We start from the raw sequence: 14,073 nt of genomic DNA on the forward strand, positions 1-14,073 counted from the left end.
AGTATTTGTCTTTCTCTGCCTGACTTATTTAATTCCACTTAGTATAATGCCCTCAAGGTCCATCCATGTTGTTGCAAATGGCAAGATTTCATTCTTTTTTATGGCTGAATAGTATTCTGTTTGTGTGTGTGTGTGTGTGAGTGTGAGTGTGAGTACACATACATATACATGCCACATCTTCATTATCCATTCATCCATCGATGGACACTTAGGTTGTTTCCATATCTTGGCTATTGTAAATAATGCTGCAGTGAACATGAAGGTGCATACATCTTTTCGAATTAGTGTTTTCATTTTCTTTGGATAAATTCCCAGAAGTGAATTGCTGGATCATATGGTCAAATGCTGAATCAAATTCTATTTTTAATTTTTTACATTGTTTTATTGAGGTCATATTACTTTATAACATTGTGTAGTTTCAGGTGTACATTATTATATATCACTTTCTGTATAGACTGCATTGTGCTCACCACCAGTAGCCCAGTTTTTATCCATCACCATACGTATGTGCCCATTTACCCCTTTCACCCACCCCTCCACCCCCTTACCCTCTGGTAACCACTAATCTGTTCTCCTTATTCATGTGTTTATCTTCCACATATGAGTGAAGTCATACAGTTTCTTTCTCTGTCTGGCTTATTTTGCTTAACATAATACCTTCAAGGTCCATCCCTGTTGTCACAAATGGGACGATTTTGTCTTTTTATGGCTGAGTAGTATTCCATTGTGTGAGATATATATATATATATATATATATATATATATATATATATATACCATGTCTTTACCCATTCATCGCTTGGGTTATAAAATACAGTGCAGTTTCCATCTTTATCACCTTCTCTCTTTCTAATTACTTGCTGTGGAAGGAGTTAGCCATATTGTGAGCATACCTATGGAGAGGCCCATATAGCAAGGAACTGAAGCCAGTAGCCATATGACTTATTGAAAGCTGTTCTTCCAGCCTTAGTCAAACCTTCAGATGATTGCAGCCCAACCTGAGCCTGATGTGTGAGCTAGAACCACCTACCTAACTACTCCTAGATGCCCGATTTTCAGAAATTATGTGAGATAATAAATGATTATTTTAAGCTTGTAAGTTTTCGATAATTGTTATGCAATAAGTAACTAATACATCTTGGTACCAGAACTTGTATGATGTCATAGCAAATATTTATTAATGAGAATGTGGCTTTGGAACTTGTTAGTGGGTGAAAGGTGGATGAAGTTTGAGGATAGTAAATGTACACTCAAGCTTTGAAGAGGTTGCCAGTGAGGGCTTAAAGGAAACTGAGGAGAATCTTATTGGACAGTGGAGGAAAGGGGATCCTTCTAATGTAGTAGCAAAAATTTTAGCAACACTGTCACCTGTAATAATGTAGAAACTAAAAAATGTGCATAGAGAACTGAATGATTTAGCTGAGGAGATTTCCGTCTAGAGAATTGAAGGTGCCACAGTTTATTCTTGCTGCTTATAGTAAAATATGAGAACAGCAAGTACGTTAAAGGTCTAATAAACAAAAAAGAGCTAGGACTTGATGCTTTTGACCATTGTCAGCCTCTCCAGATAGCTGCTGATGCCAAAATTAAGAAATGGATTCTTCCCAGCCGAGATAAAAACCAAGGCATTGTCAGGAGAACTTGGTCTAAGGATGAAGCTGAGGGTGTGACTGTAAAGTCCGTTGTTAATGCTTAAGCAAGATCTAAGGTGCTGCCTCAGAGCACTTTTCAGTCAGATAAAAGGCCCTCTAAAGACCTTAATGGTGTGACTGACAGATCCATTCAGTCGAACAATAGGGCTTCTAAAGAAGCTTAAGGATATGATCCTTATCTTTCAGCCATTTCAGCAGAAGCTCAAGGTAGAGAAGGACTTAATCTGAAGAGATGTGTACTTGTGGCTTTTGTTTAATAGAAAGAACCCCAATAAGATTCCTAGGAGACTCAGAAAGCTTTAAGAGAATTACATTTTAAGGATCATGGCCCCTTGGACTAAAGAAGACAGAGTGTACAAAATGGAAAGAAGTTTTAGGAACCTCAAACTTCTACAGCAGGGAGCAAGCTGAAAAAACTACTCAGCTGAAAACATATGTGCTACCTTTCATGAAAAAGGAACAATGACTCAGAGGGTTGAACCTAGAGGGTTCAGTCCAGAGTCATATAGAGAGTCATTTCCAGATGGAACTAGGACCCAGTCTTAAGGAAGTTATAACATTTGCCTGGCTGGATTTCAGTGATCCCTGTGTGCTTCTCATTTTCCCCCCTTTTGAACAAGAATGTCTTGTAGGGGAGGAAGACATTTCCTCTACCCACTCTGGATCCTTCTGGCTGGACAATGAATTAAATTCTCACTTAAGAGTCAGAATTAGGTACAGCTGTTCTGCTGCTTGCTTTACTAAAGTTAGACTTCCAGCAGGTGACCTTTATTATGATATTTTGTGATATGCTTCAGAATCATCTTTCTGTGGTAGTGGTTCTCAAAGTATAGTGCTGGACCAGCGGCATCAACATCACTGGGGACTTGTTAGACATGCAAATTATCACCTGCCTAAATCTATTTAATCAGAAACTCTGGGGACAGGGCCCAGTAATTGGTTTTACCAGCTTCCACGTGATCTTGATAATGCAGGTGATTGAGAATCACTAGTTTATAGCATATTCCTTCACCAGTAGCACATCTCTTGCTTCTTTTGTCCCCACCCAAGCTCTACCATATGTCTATGCTTAGGTTTGTGGATTTCATTAAGTTTTTGGAGTTTTTACCTATAACTGGGGAAGAATACTATATACTGAGAATATGAGAATAATACTTACTAATATTCTTAGAAATTAATTTAGTATCATTTCATTCATGAAGTATTTTTGACTGAGTTTTTCCAGCATGCTTTTTAATACTTAAAAATGGGCTTTTAAAATCTTTATCTTCATTGCTGAATGCTCTTGCTTTTTTTCTTCTAAGAATTGCACACCGAATAATATTAGAGAAGAATAAATTTGAGAAATACAAGAATTCATTCTAGTTGTTTACAGTCCAATAAATAAGTTCATTAAGTAAAAAAGAAAGAAATAAAGTTTTAAATGCCAAATTTTCCTTGACCTAATATTCCTAGGAAACATTTATTCTTTCCTTTATTGCTAAGTTTATAATTGCCTTGCATTATCTTGAAAATTAGTAAAGGTATTTGCAGTCTATCTGTGGAGTTTTGATTTGAAGGGCCAGAAAATTTTGAGAGAGGAAAAGAAAATTGTAATAGAGTTCATTAATTAGTTAACAATGCAAGGTGGTGAGGATACAGTTGTAAACAAGATACTCAAGTTCAGCACTGAACTAGCTTACAGAGTGTCTTAGGGCAGACAGACAGTTATAAATAGTTACACTAATATGTTTGCGTTCACATATTATTACTAGCATTCGTGTCTCCCTAATGATTGTAAAAATGATGAAACAGGGAATTTTCATTCTTAGGCTAACTCTCTTGGCTATTATAACTGTGTTAGTGAGATGGGGTTCCCTGATTCAAGAACAAGATACAGTTCTGCCTGCAGCAGGTATAGGCACTGTCACATGAGAAAATTCTGATTATCAGAATTAAGAATTTATCTACATTAATGTATTTTAGTATGTGTGTGTATATATACGAATGTGTTTGTGTATGTGTGTGCATTTATTTCTAATCATATTGGTAATAATATGGTATTTTAGGGGTTAATTACCTGAGTAGAATTGTTTAGGAAATGATTTTTATTAAAATAGCATGCATTACTAAAAGCACGCTTGTTCTAACAATGCTAAAGCCTATTTATTCTCTTCCCTCAGGGATGGAGGAAGCGAGTGGTGAGGAAGGAGAGGGAGCAGATGTTAATTACTCCCTAAATACCATGAAGGAAAGGACTGTGTTTGTCTTGTTCTCTGTTAATCCCCAGCACCTAGTGTAGATCCGACATACTGGAGACTTCGAAGTATTTATCAAATGAGGAGTGCAGCTTTGTTTTAGAAAGGCTTCATGGAGGAAGTGAAGTTTGAATGTGCTTTGGTTGAGTAATGAATACTGAATTACAAAACTTAAAAGCTCTAGCTAAACAAGAAGGGATTATCTTGGAGCATAAAAGTCAGGAGAGCAACATGAGATTGTTGGTATGGGAGTATATGAGGAGTTACTTGAAGATAAGGTTGAGTAGAAAGAGTAGGTTTAAATTATGGAGAACCTTGAATGCCAGGGTCAGAAATTCAGGCTAATTCTGATGGGTGGTGGCAAACTATTATAGTTCTTTTAGAAGTAGAATGCCATATTGAAAGTAATAGTTCTAAAATATTTGTTTAAGAGCCGTGTCCAAAGGAGATTGGAAGGGAGAGAGAACATTTAGCAAGTTATTTCAGAAAGTCTTTAATAATAAACAATAAAACTTGACTGTGATGATCACAACAGTGAGGATGGTAAGAGAGACTGAGGTATTTTAAAGAAAATAGTAGAGAGAATTGAGAGACTGACAATAGAGCACAACAGAGAAGAAAGTGTTGAAGTTAACTGTCAGGTTTCAAGACTGACTATTTGGAAACAGGACAGTGCTGTAAAACTAGTGTCACAGAGAACAATAATATAGGATAAGATCAACCTGCTGATTGAGGCTGATCCTGCAGGGTAGGAATGTTTAGGGTTTTGTTTTTAATTTCAAGGTTAAACACTTAATTATATCCATTACCTAGGGCGTGAGGAAGCCTTTCAGGAAAGACTCAGGGTAATTAACCTGCACACCAATTTACTGTATTTTTTAGGATTACAGTTGGCTGCATATAACAGAAAAACTCAAAATAACAATGGTGCAAAGTAGGCATTTTTGTCTCTTGTGACAAAGAAGTCCAGGCATATAAAGATCTGGTATGCAGCTCTGCAGAGTTCTCAGGGATGGGAACTCTGAGTTCTCAGGCTCCTTCAAGCTCTCTCACCTGCCACTCCTAAAGAACCTTATCACATCTGCGCTATGGACAGCATGATAAATGAGCTGTAGAAGGGCTCGCCTCACCCATTTAAAGAAATTTCCTGGAAGTCCAAAACAACTTTCTCTCTACTTACATTTTAATATAGCCACACCTGCTTTCTTTTGATTAATGTTTGTATGATATATCTTTTTCCATCTTTTTACTTCAACCTATGCATGTCATTATATTTGAAGTGAGTTTCTTATAGATAGACTATAGTTGGGTCATGATTTTTAAATCTACTCTGCCAATCTCTGTCTTTTATTTGATGTATTTAGACGATTTGCGCTTAATGTTACTATTGATATGTTAAGGCTTAAGTCTCCTATTTTATTTTCCATTTTCTTTTTGTTCTTTTTGTTCTGTTTTCTTTGTGTTTCCTTACTATAGTTACTTGAACATTTTTAGAATTCCATTTTGATTTATATAATGTATATAGTGTATCTTTTTGTATAGTTTTTTAAATGTAATGGTTATACTCTTATATATACATAACTTATCACAGTCCATTAGTGTCAACATTTTACCAGTTTGAGAGAAGCATTTAAACCATACCTTTCTGTCCCTTTACCCTCCCACATTTATAATACAGTTTTCTCAAATATTTCCACTATGTTCATTGAGAACTGCATCAATGTTATAATTTTTGCTTCCACTATCAAACATAATTTTAAAAACTAAAGAGGAGAAAGGCTGTTGTATTTACCCATATGTTTATTCTTACTGTTTTTTTTCCTCTAATGTTTCAAGATTCCTTCTTTTATTATTTCCTTTGGCTTAGAGAACTTCCTTTAGCCATTCTTATGAATAGGTTGGATGGAGACAAATTCTCTTTGTTTTCCTTCATCTAAGAATATCTTGATTTTTCCCATCATTTCTGAAGGGTTTTTTTTTCTTTTTCCTGGATGTAGAATTCTGAGTTCTTTTCTTTCAGAGCTTGAAAAATATTGTGCCGCTTCCTTCTGGTCTCCATGTTTTCTGATGAGAAATCTGTCATTTGGATTGGTTTTCTGTTATAGTTAACGTGTCATTTTTCTCTGGCTGCTTTCAAGAATTTTTTCTTTAGTTTTCAGAAGTTTGACTATCATGTATCTTGGTGTGGGTTTCTTTGGGTTTGTGCTGTTTGAGATTGGCTCAGCTTCTTGAATCTGTGGGTTTATATTTTCTGCCAAATTTTGGAAATTTCCAGCCATTACTTCTTCAAATACTTTTTCAGCTCCACTCTCTTCCTCCACTCTTTCTGGGACTCTGATGACACAAATGTTAGGTCTTTTGTTATAGTCCCACATGTCCTTGAGTCTCTATTTTTTTCAGTCTGTTTTCTCTCTGTTCAGATAGGGCAGTTTCTCCTGTTCTATCTTCAAGTTCACTGATTCTTTACTCTATCCTCTGTATCCTGCTGTTTAGCCCATCCACTGCACTTTTTATGTTGATTATTGTACTTTTGGGTTCTAAAATTTCCATTTGGTTCTTCTTTGTATCTTGTTTCTTTGTTGAGACTTTCAATTTTTTCATTTGTTTCAAGTGTATTTGTAATTGCTCATTGAAGCTTTTTTTATGAGCACTGTTTTAAATTTCTTTTCAGACAATTCAAACATCTATGTTATCCAATGTTGGCATCTGTTGATTATCTTTAATCATTCAGTTTGAGATCTTATTGGTTCTTGATATAATGAATGAGTTTTGACTGGAACTTAGACACCTGTGCATTATGTTGTAATATTCTGTATCTTATTTAAATCTGTCTTTTAGCAGGCCTCTTCTGGCACTGCTCCTGTGAGTGAGGAGGAGTACTGCCTCATTACCACCAGGTGGTGCTGGAAGTCCAGGTTTTCCACTTATCCTCTGTTGATACCCTGAGGAGAGGGCTCGTTTGTTACTTTTGGGCAGGGGAGGGAGTTCAGGCTCTCTACCAGGCCTCCACTGATACCATCTAGAGGAGCATCTCATTACTGCTCCCATGTGACCTCCACTGACAACATATGGAGGGGTTTCTTTGGTTTTGCTGAGTGGTGGTAAAAATCCTGACTCTCTGCAAGTCCTCTTCTGGTACCACTCCCTCAGGGAGGGGGAAGAGTACCTTGTGACTGATGGGTGGAGTGGAAGTCCAGGTTCCCCAAGTGGTCTCCACTGACAAAGATGTGGTGGGGAGTATTGGTTAATGTTCAAGGGGGATAAATGTCCCAGCTTCACCCTTGTTCTCTGTTTAGGGAAAGGAGTTGGCTACCTCATTACAGCTAGGCAGGGATAGAAGTCTAGGCTTTCCACCTAGTCTTCATTGGTGGAGGTGGGATGAAGTCTCACTTTTTTCTGCAGTGTTTTTCTGGACTGGAGCAGAGTTTTATTGTCTAAAAGTTTTCTATCTTGCTGCCCCTTTCATAGTCCTTTGGCTAGAGACAGCAGTCTTTTGGGGGAGCAGGGTTTGTCTGCACTCATTGGTGTTTCTGAGTTACTCACTTCTCCAGTATCAAGTCTGGGATATATGAGGCAAAAAGAAGGAAACTCAAGGAACTCATTACTGTGTCATTCCTTGGGTCCTGAGGTCCCTAGCCAATTTGCCTTCTCTCTATCTTTCGGAGTCTTTCTGTTTTTAAATAAAATGTACAGGATTTTTAGTTGTACTTAGGGAGAGGAGTAAATAGAAATATGTCTACTCCATCTTCACAGAAGCCTCTACAGTTATGCATTGCTTAATAACAGTGATCCATTCTGAGAAACGTGTTGTTAGGCGATTTCGTTGTGTGAACATCATAAAATGTACTTAAACCCAGATGGTATAGCCTACTACACACCTAGGCCATATGGTACTAATCTTACAGTACTACTATTGTATATGCGACACATCATTTTGCGGCATATGACTGTAGTTGCATTTTATTTTCCCAGACTTAGTCACATTGACTTGTCTTCCTGCAAAAGAGCCTGGTAAATAGAGTTTTTATACTGTTTGGCAAAGTGCTGAAATAAAACAGCATTTTGTTACTAAGGAAGATGTGGAGAATGCATATTGGAGAGCATTTACTGTCTCTAACACATTCATAAGTTGTATAAATAAAACTGCAAAATGCCAGTAAATTGGTCGAGGAGCTGATTTAGGAAACTTATAAAAGATGAGAAAGTTAACAAAGATAAAGTGAAGATAAGTGGAGTAGTATCCTTAGACTGTCGGATTCATATATTCTTTTTCAGAAACTAATTTATTAATTTACTTAAGAGAAATATGACTGTATACCTAAATTTATGTGCTAGCGTATTTGTCAGTTCATTAGGGCTTTCTTTCTTCTGACCATGAGAAATATTAATAAATTCTTGTTTTTTAATTCTTCTTTCAGAGATATCTAATTAGGTACTGAGACTTCCCTGTATAAAGTTGTCATCCTATAATTTCACTGTTAATATATTTAACATTACTTACATTTTATGATGGTTGTGACTGAAAAATGTGTAAAAAAAACTATGGACAAATTGAAACACAGAATCGATTTAAGTAATCTTATTTACTTAATGGCATTTGCTGACCTTGGCCCTAGAGTTTGGAAATATCCCCTTTTGGGATTATGGTGTTCTTATCTACTTGCTACATGGAATAAAAGAAAAAATGAGTTTGAGCTCTTTGTTCAGATTTTGGCAAAGAAAAAGAAAAGTTTCAAAATCCATGGCTAAAGTTTCTTAGATCCAACATCTTTTGCAAAAGTATGGGCCAAATAGATTAAAACAATAAAGCTGTTTTTTTCTTTACAAACTGATTGTAAAACTGATTGAAAAATTGTGACTCAAGCATTATAGACTTTAAATTTTGAATTTCATTTCTTATTTTTTAGTGAAATAGAACTTTTTGATTCAAAGGAAGAAAGAAAGCTTTTGAAGAACTTTTGGAAGACTATATTTATCAAATAGTTGTTTGAAGATATTTTGATGAATTAAAAGTGTAAAGATTATTTCTCCTACTATACATGAGCTTAAAATAGTAGAGGGTAAAAATACATGTTAAAATTGGTTTTTTAAATATAAGCACTTTATTGAGATAGAATTAATATATCTTACAGTTCACCCATTAAAGTATAAAATTCAGTAATTTTTAACATAGAGAGTTGCGCAGCCATCACCACAGTTAATTTTAGAACATTTTCATTAACCCAAAATGAAACCCTCTGTTCATTAACAGTCATTTCCCATTTCTCTTCTACCCTCCCAGCTCTAGGCAACCACTAATATATTTTATGTCTCTAGATTTACCTATTCAGGATATTTTATATAAATGGAGTCATACAATATGGGATCTTTTGTGACTTGCTTCTTTCACTTCACATAGTGTTTTCATCCACGTTGTAGCATGAATCAGTATTTCATTCCTTTTTTTCCCCCAATAATATTCTATTGTATGGATATACCATATTTTATTTATCCATTCATCAGTTGATGGACATTTGGTTGGTTCTGCTTTTTGGCTATTATGAATAATGCTGCTGTGAACACTGTGTGCAAGTTTCTGTGTACATGTATATTTTCATTTCTCTTGGGTATATACCTAGGAGTGGAATTACTGAGTCATGTGATATCTATGTTTAACTTCTGAGGAACTGTTTTCCAAAGCAGCTGCACCATTTTACATTCCCACCAGCAGTGTAAGAGGGTTCCCAGTTTCTCCACATTTTTGCCAGCACTTGTATTATCCATTGCTTGTCTTTAATACCTAGTGACTATTCTCACTTTCTGTAAGCATAACAATTTACAGAAGTTTTTACTCAAAATTTACTTTCTGAATTGAAAACACGCTATAAAGGGGCTGGCCCCATGACTGAGTGGTTAAATTCACGTGCTCTGCTTTGGCGGCCCAGGGTTTTGCCAGTTTGAATCCTGGGTGCAGACGTGGCACTGCTCATCAAGCCATGCTGAGGCGGCGTCCCACATGCCACAACTAGAAGGACCCACAACTAAAAATACACAACTGTGTACTGGGGGGCTTTGGGGAGAAAAAGGAAAAATAAAATCTTAAAAAAAAAGAAAACACGCCATAGGAAATCTGCATATAATCACTGGTGAAACTTCCTGGGGGAGAAGATAATATGATGATACAGTTTTTTCAGTCTTTTTTCTGATAGAATCTCATCTTCCTCTCAAGCTCCCAAAGGTGTGTATTTTATCACTGTTACCTTCTCTTCCCTTTCCCTTAAAGGTTACCCCTTCATGGGTCCCAGCATTTGCTTTTGCCAGATGTCTGAGTCCAATTTAGATAGTATCTTTAATACGTCATTTTATCGTTTATTTACCTTACAGGACATATTGGCTACCCTGTAGAAGGAAAATGCAATTCCTATGTGATACCAATAGGGTGAAATAATTAAGTTGGGTGTGTTAGTAATATTTGTGGAAATTGGGGTTTTTGGATGGTCTGGAAATGCATGATTATTTTCTTTATTTAAAATAATGAAATGTAGAAACAGAGTGACTGCAAATAGACAAGCAGTGCAAATAAGGGCAATGGAAGTGTTCTGAAATTGAAATGGTGATGGTTGCATGATTCTGTCAACTCACTTAAATTGTTTGATGGTATACTTAAAGAAGTTGAGTTTTGTGATATGTAAATTATACCTCAATAAAGCTATTTTAAAAATTGGAACATAAGGTACCCACCATTTGAAAATTAACTATCCAACGCTAATCAAGAATGGATTACTATCTAACCATTAATTAATTAATTGATTAATTAATTGGATTCAGATAACAGATGACTGTATCTGTGTTTGAAAAAATCTTCCTAACCCACAGATGAGATTTTTATGTGCCTACATAAATTGTGAGATCTAATCTGAATATCTAGTTAGACATAAAAGAGCAACACCAAATGAATATGGATAAACATTTGCTTGATTCTATGTAGAAGGTTTTGATTATCAGTTTTCTTTTTCTACTTCTAACTGGAATGTGAAGACATGTAGGACCTCTTGGCCATATCCTTTTCCTACCTAAATATCAGGGCATGTTCTTTTTCCTCAGTAGGCACAGCAATGATAATATTAGCTAATATTTATATAGCACTTACTGCATATCAGGCACTATTCTGAGAACTTTATGTGTATTAATTCATTTAATCCTGATAAGAACCCAATAGTATAGGTACAATTGTTATTCTCATTTTACATATGAGGAAACTGAGGTTATATAACTTGCCCAAGATCATCTAGTAAGTTGTAGAGCCAGTATGTGAAGCCAGGCAGTCTAGCTCCAGAGTTAGTTTCCTTAATGACTAGATACTCTCATTACATAGAACCTACAGGTCCAGAAGAAAGTCCACTGTTTCCTTGGCATTGTTTTTCCAACTGTTGCTCTGCACCCACTAGTGGGTCATAAAAAACAATTGAGTGGGTTGTAATCCACTTTTTTTTCTTTTTGAAGAACAGTGGCCCTGAGCTAACATCTGTTGCCAATCTTCCTCTTTTTTCCTCCCCAAAGCCCCAGTACATAGTTGTATATCCTAGTTGTAGGTCATTCTAGTTCTTCTACGTGGGATGCCGCCACAGCATGGCTTGATGAGCGGTGGTAGGTCTGTGCCCAGGATCCAAACTGATGAACCCCAGACCACCAAAGCATAGTGTGCAGACTTAACCACTTGGCCAGAGGGCTGGCCCCCTGTAATCCACATTTAAAAAATAGGAAATTGAGTAGAATAGAAAATATCAGAGCACATCACGTGTGAAAAGAGCTAATGTTTTGTGAAACTTTTGCTTTAATTGCATGTATGTTAGTTTGTTACTGGGGTTTTCGTGTCAGGCATATTTTTTATTGTGGGTTATAGTCAAGGTTTGAAAGCACATTCTGTAGAGGGGCCACAGCGCTTCTCATTTGGAATCTTAGGCCACCGGTTTCTAATTGGTCTGAACCTGGTAACAGGGAGTGACATGTTCGCTCCTCACTAAAACCCAACTTAGATGCATCTACCCATCCATGAACAGTGAGACAATTGGGGTGAAAGCAGGACTTTCTAGAAGATAGGGTTCAACATAAGTGCTCTTTGATTATGGGGAAAGTGAGTACTAAAGGAGAACATCTCAGAGTAAGCCTAAGATGAACTTATCCAGAGAGAAAGCACTATTCCTTTTGTAGGGGCAGGAAAAAACAAAACAGAACTAATTTTGTTTTTAATGAGTTCCCCCACTCATCATTTAAAAGCTAGCACTTCCTCTCTTTCTTTTTCTTCTTTGTTGGTGAGGAAGATTGTCCCTGAGCTAACATCTATTGCCAATCTTCCTCTTTTTTAGTTTGAGGAAGATTAGCCCTGAGCCAACATCTGTGCCAGTCTTCCTCTACTTTGTATGTGGGATGCCTCCACAGCATGGCTGATGAGTGGAGTAGGTCCATACCCAGGATCCAAACCCGCAAACCCCAGGCCACTGAAGCAGAGCACATGGAACTTTAACCACTTGGCAACAGGGCCGACCTTCTTTCTTTCTTTTTGATTCAAGACAAAGAATATAGTAGCAGAACAGTAAAGTGGTTTATAATCTTAAAAAAATCAATTGGAGATTTATTCACAAATATTTGTTGAGTGCCTGCTGTATGCTGAGGATAAAGCAGAGACAAAACACACAAGGACCCTGCCTTCACAAAGCTCACCTTCTGGTGTCATTAAAGTTATCACTGATGAAGGAAAAATTGAGACAACAGCAAACCTATTCCTTTTCTTTGCACTTGTAACTTTACTCACCATGGGGTTATAATGGAAACTCAAATGTCTGCAGACTTCCCCATATACATAATACAACAGTGTAGAGTGTGTACATTATAAATATATCATAGCCCACATTTTTTAAAATGCCTGCAATATAGAGGAACAAAACTGTTGCTTTTAGAAAAAAAAATTCTTTTTCCACTTACAAATGCTATGGTAGAAAACTCAATTTTTTTTCTTTTTAAGCCAGAACATTTATTGAGCAACTAATTGTTGAAATCCTCAAGATGAACTAGATGCTGCAACAGCTGCCCTCTTGGGTTTGGGTGTTGTTCTTCAGGGGATCCATGCCTGAATCTGCAGTGTATAATTTTTAGGGGCCTTGTTCGATTGGTCCCAGTGGTATTTCATCTTTTAGCCTTGGCACTCCAGTTATACTTTCTCTTGGGCTTGGCAGGGTAGCCACATATGCTACAGGTCGCCTTGTGAAGGCGGTAGGCCTTTGAGCCACAACAGTGGCACCCTGTGTGCTTCGTATTGTGCCGCTTCCCAAATGATGATGTTCTCTTCCTCATCTCGCTTCTGATTATTACACAAAAGAATAAAGAAGGAAAAAGTAATCCATAAACCTAACATCCAAGGAAAATTACTGTTAAAATTTTGTTGCATTTCCTTCTAATTGTATCCTCATGAAATTAGATATGTGTATGTAGACACACACACAAATGGTTGTGTCTATATATTTATAATTTAAAAGTGAATTTGAAATACTCATATATATTAGTTCCATTTCTTGATTTTTATTTAACATGTTAATTTCCTTATGAAAATATGTCCTTTAAAAATATTATTTTGGGGCCGACCCGGTTGCACGGTGTTTAAGTTCTCACGTTCCGCTTTGGCAGCCTGGGGTTTGCCAGTTCGGATCCCGGGTGCGGACATGGCACTGCTTGGCAAGCCATGCTGTGGTAGGTGTCCCACATAAAATAGAGGAAGATGGGCATGGATGTTAGCTCAGGGCCAGTCTTCCTCAGCAAAAAGGGGAGGATTAGCAGCAGATATTAGCTCAGGGCTAATCTTCCTCAAAAAAAATATATATTATTTTGCTAGCTCTATAATATTCTATTATAAGGTGGTGGCATAGCATAATTTATTCAACTATTTCTTTTTTGTAGATATTTCAGGCTTTCCTGCTATAATTAACATTACAATAACATCACTGAATATCTGACCATATCTCTGATTTTTTTCTCAGGATAGCTTTCTGTTAGTAGAATTATTATGTTAAAGAGTATGAATATTCTGGTAAATTATTACCCCAGTGACAAAGTAACATACACGCAATTAAAGCAGAAGTTTCGCAAACATTTGTTCTTATCACATGTGATACACTCTGATATTTTCTATTCTATTCAATTTCCTATTTTGT

General features: G+C 36.6%; 1 protein-coding gene and 1 pseudogene across 31 annotated transcripts in view; one reads left to right on the plus strand and one right to left on the minus strand.

Annotated features, from left to right (window-relative positions):
- CAB39L (calcium binding protein 39 like) overlaps window positions 1–14,073 on the plus strand; it is a 156,691-nt gene that overhangs the window by 18,771 nt on the left and 123,847 nt on the right. The window lies entirely within an intron of this gene.
- LOC103563426 (large ribosomal subunit protein eL37 pseudogene) lies at window positions 12,927–13,219 on the minus strand (annotated as a pseudogene).

The sequence above is a fragment of the Equus przewalskii genome, chromosome 16, assembly GCF_037783145.1.
Source record: "Equus przewalskii isolate Varuska chromosome 16, EquPr2, whole genome shotgun sequence".
Classification (NCBI taxonomy): domain Eukaryota; kingdom Metazoa; phylum Chordata; class Mammalia; order Perissodactyla; family Equidae; genus Equus; species Equus przewalskii.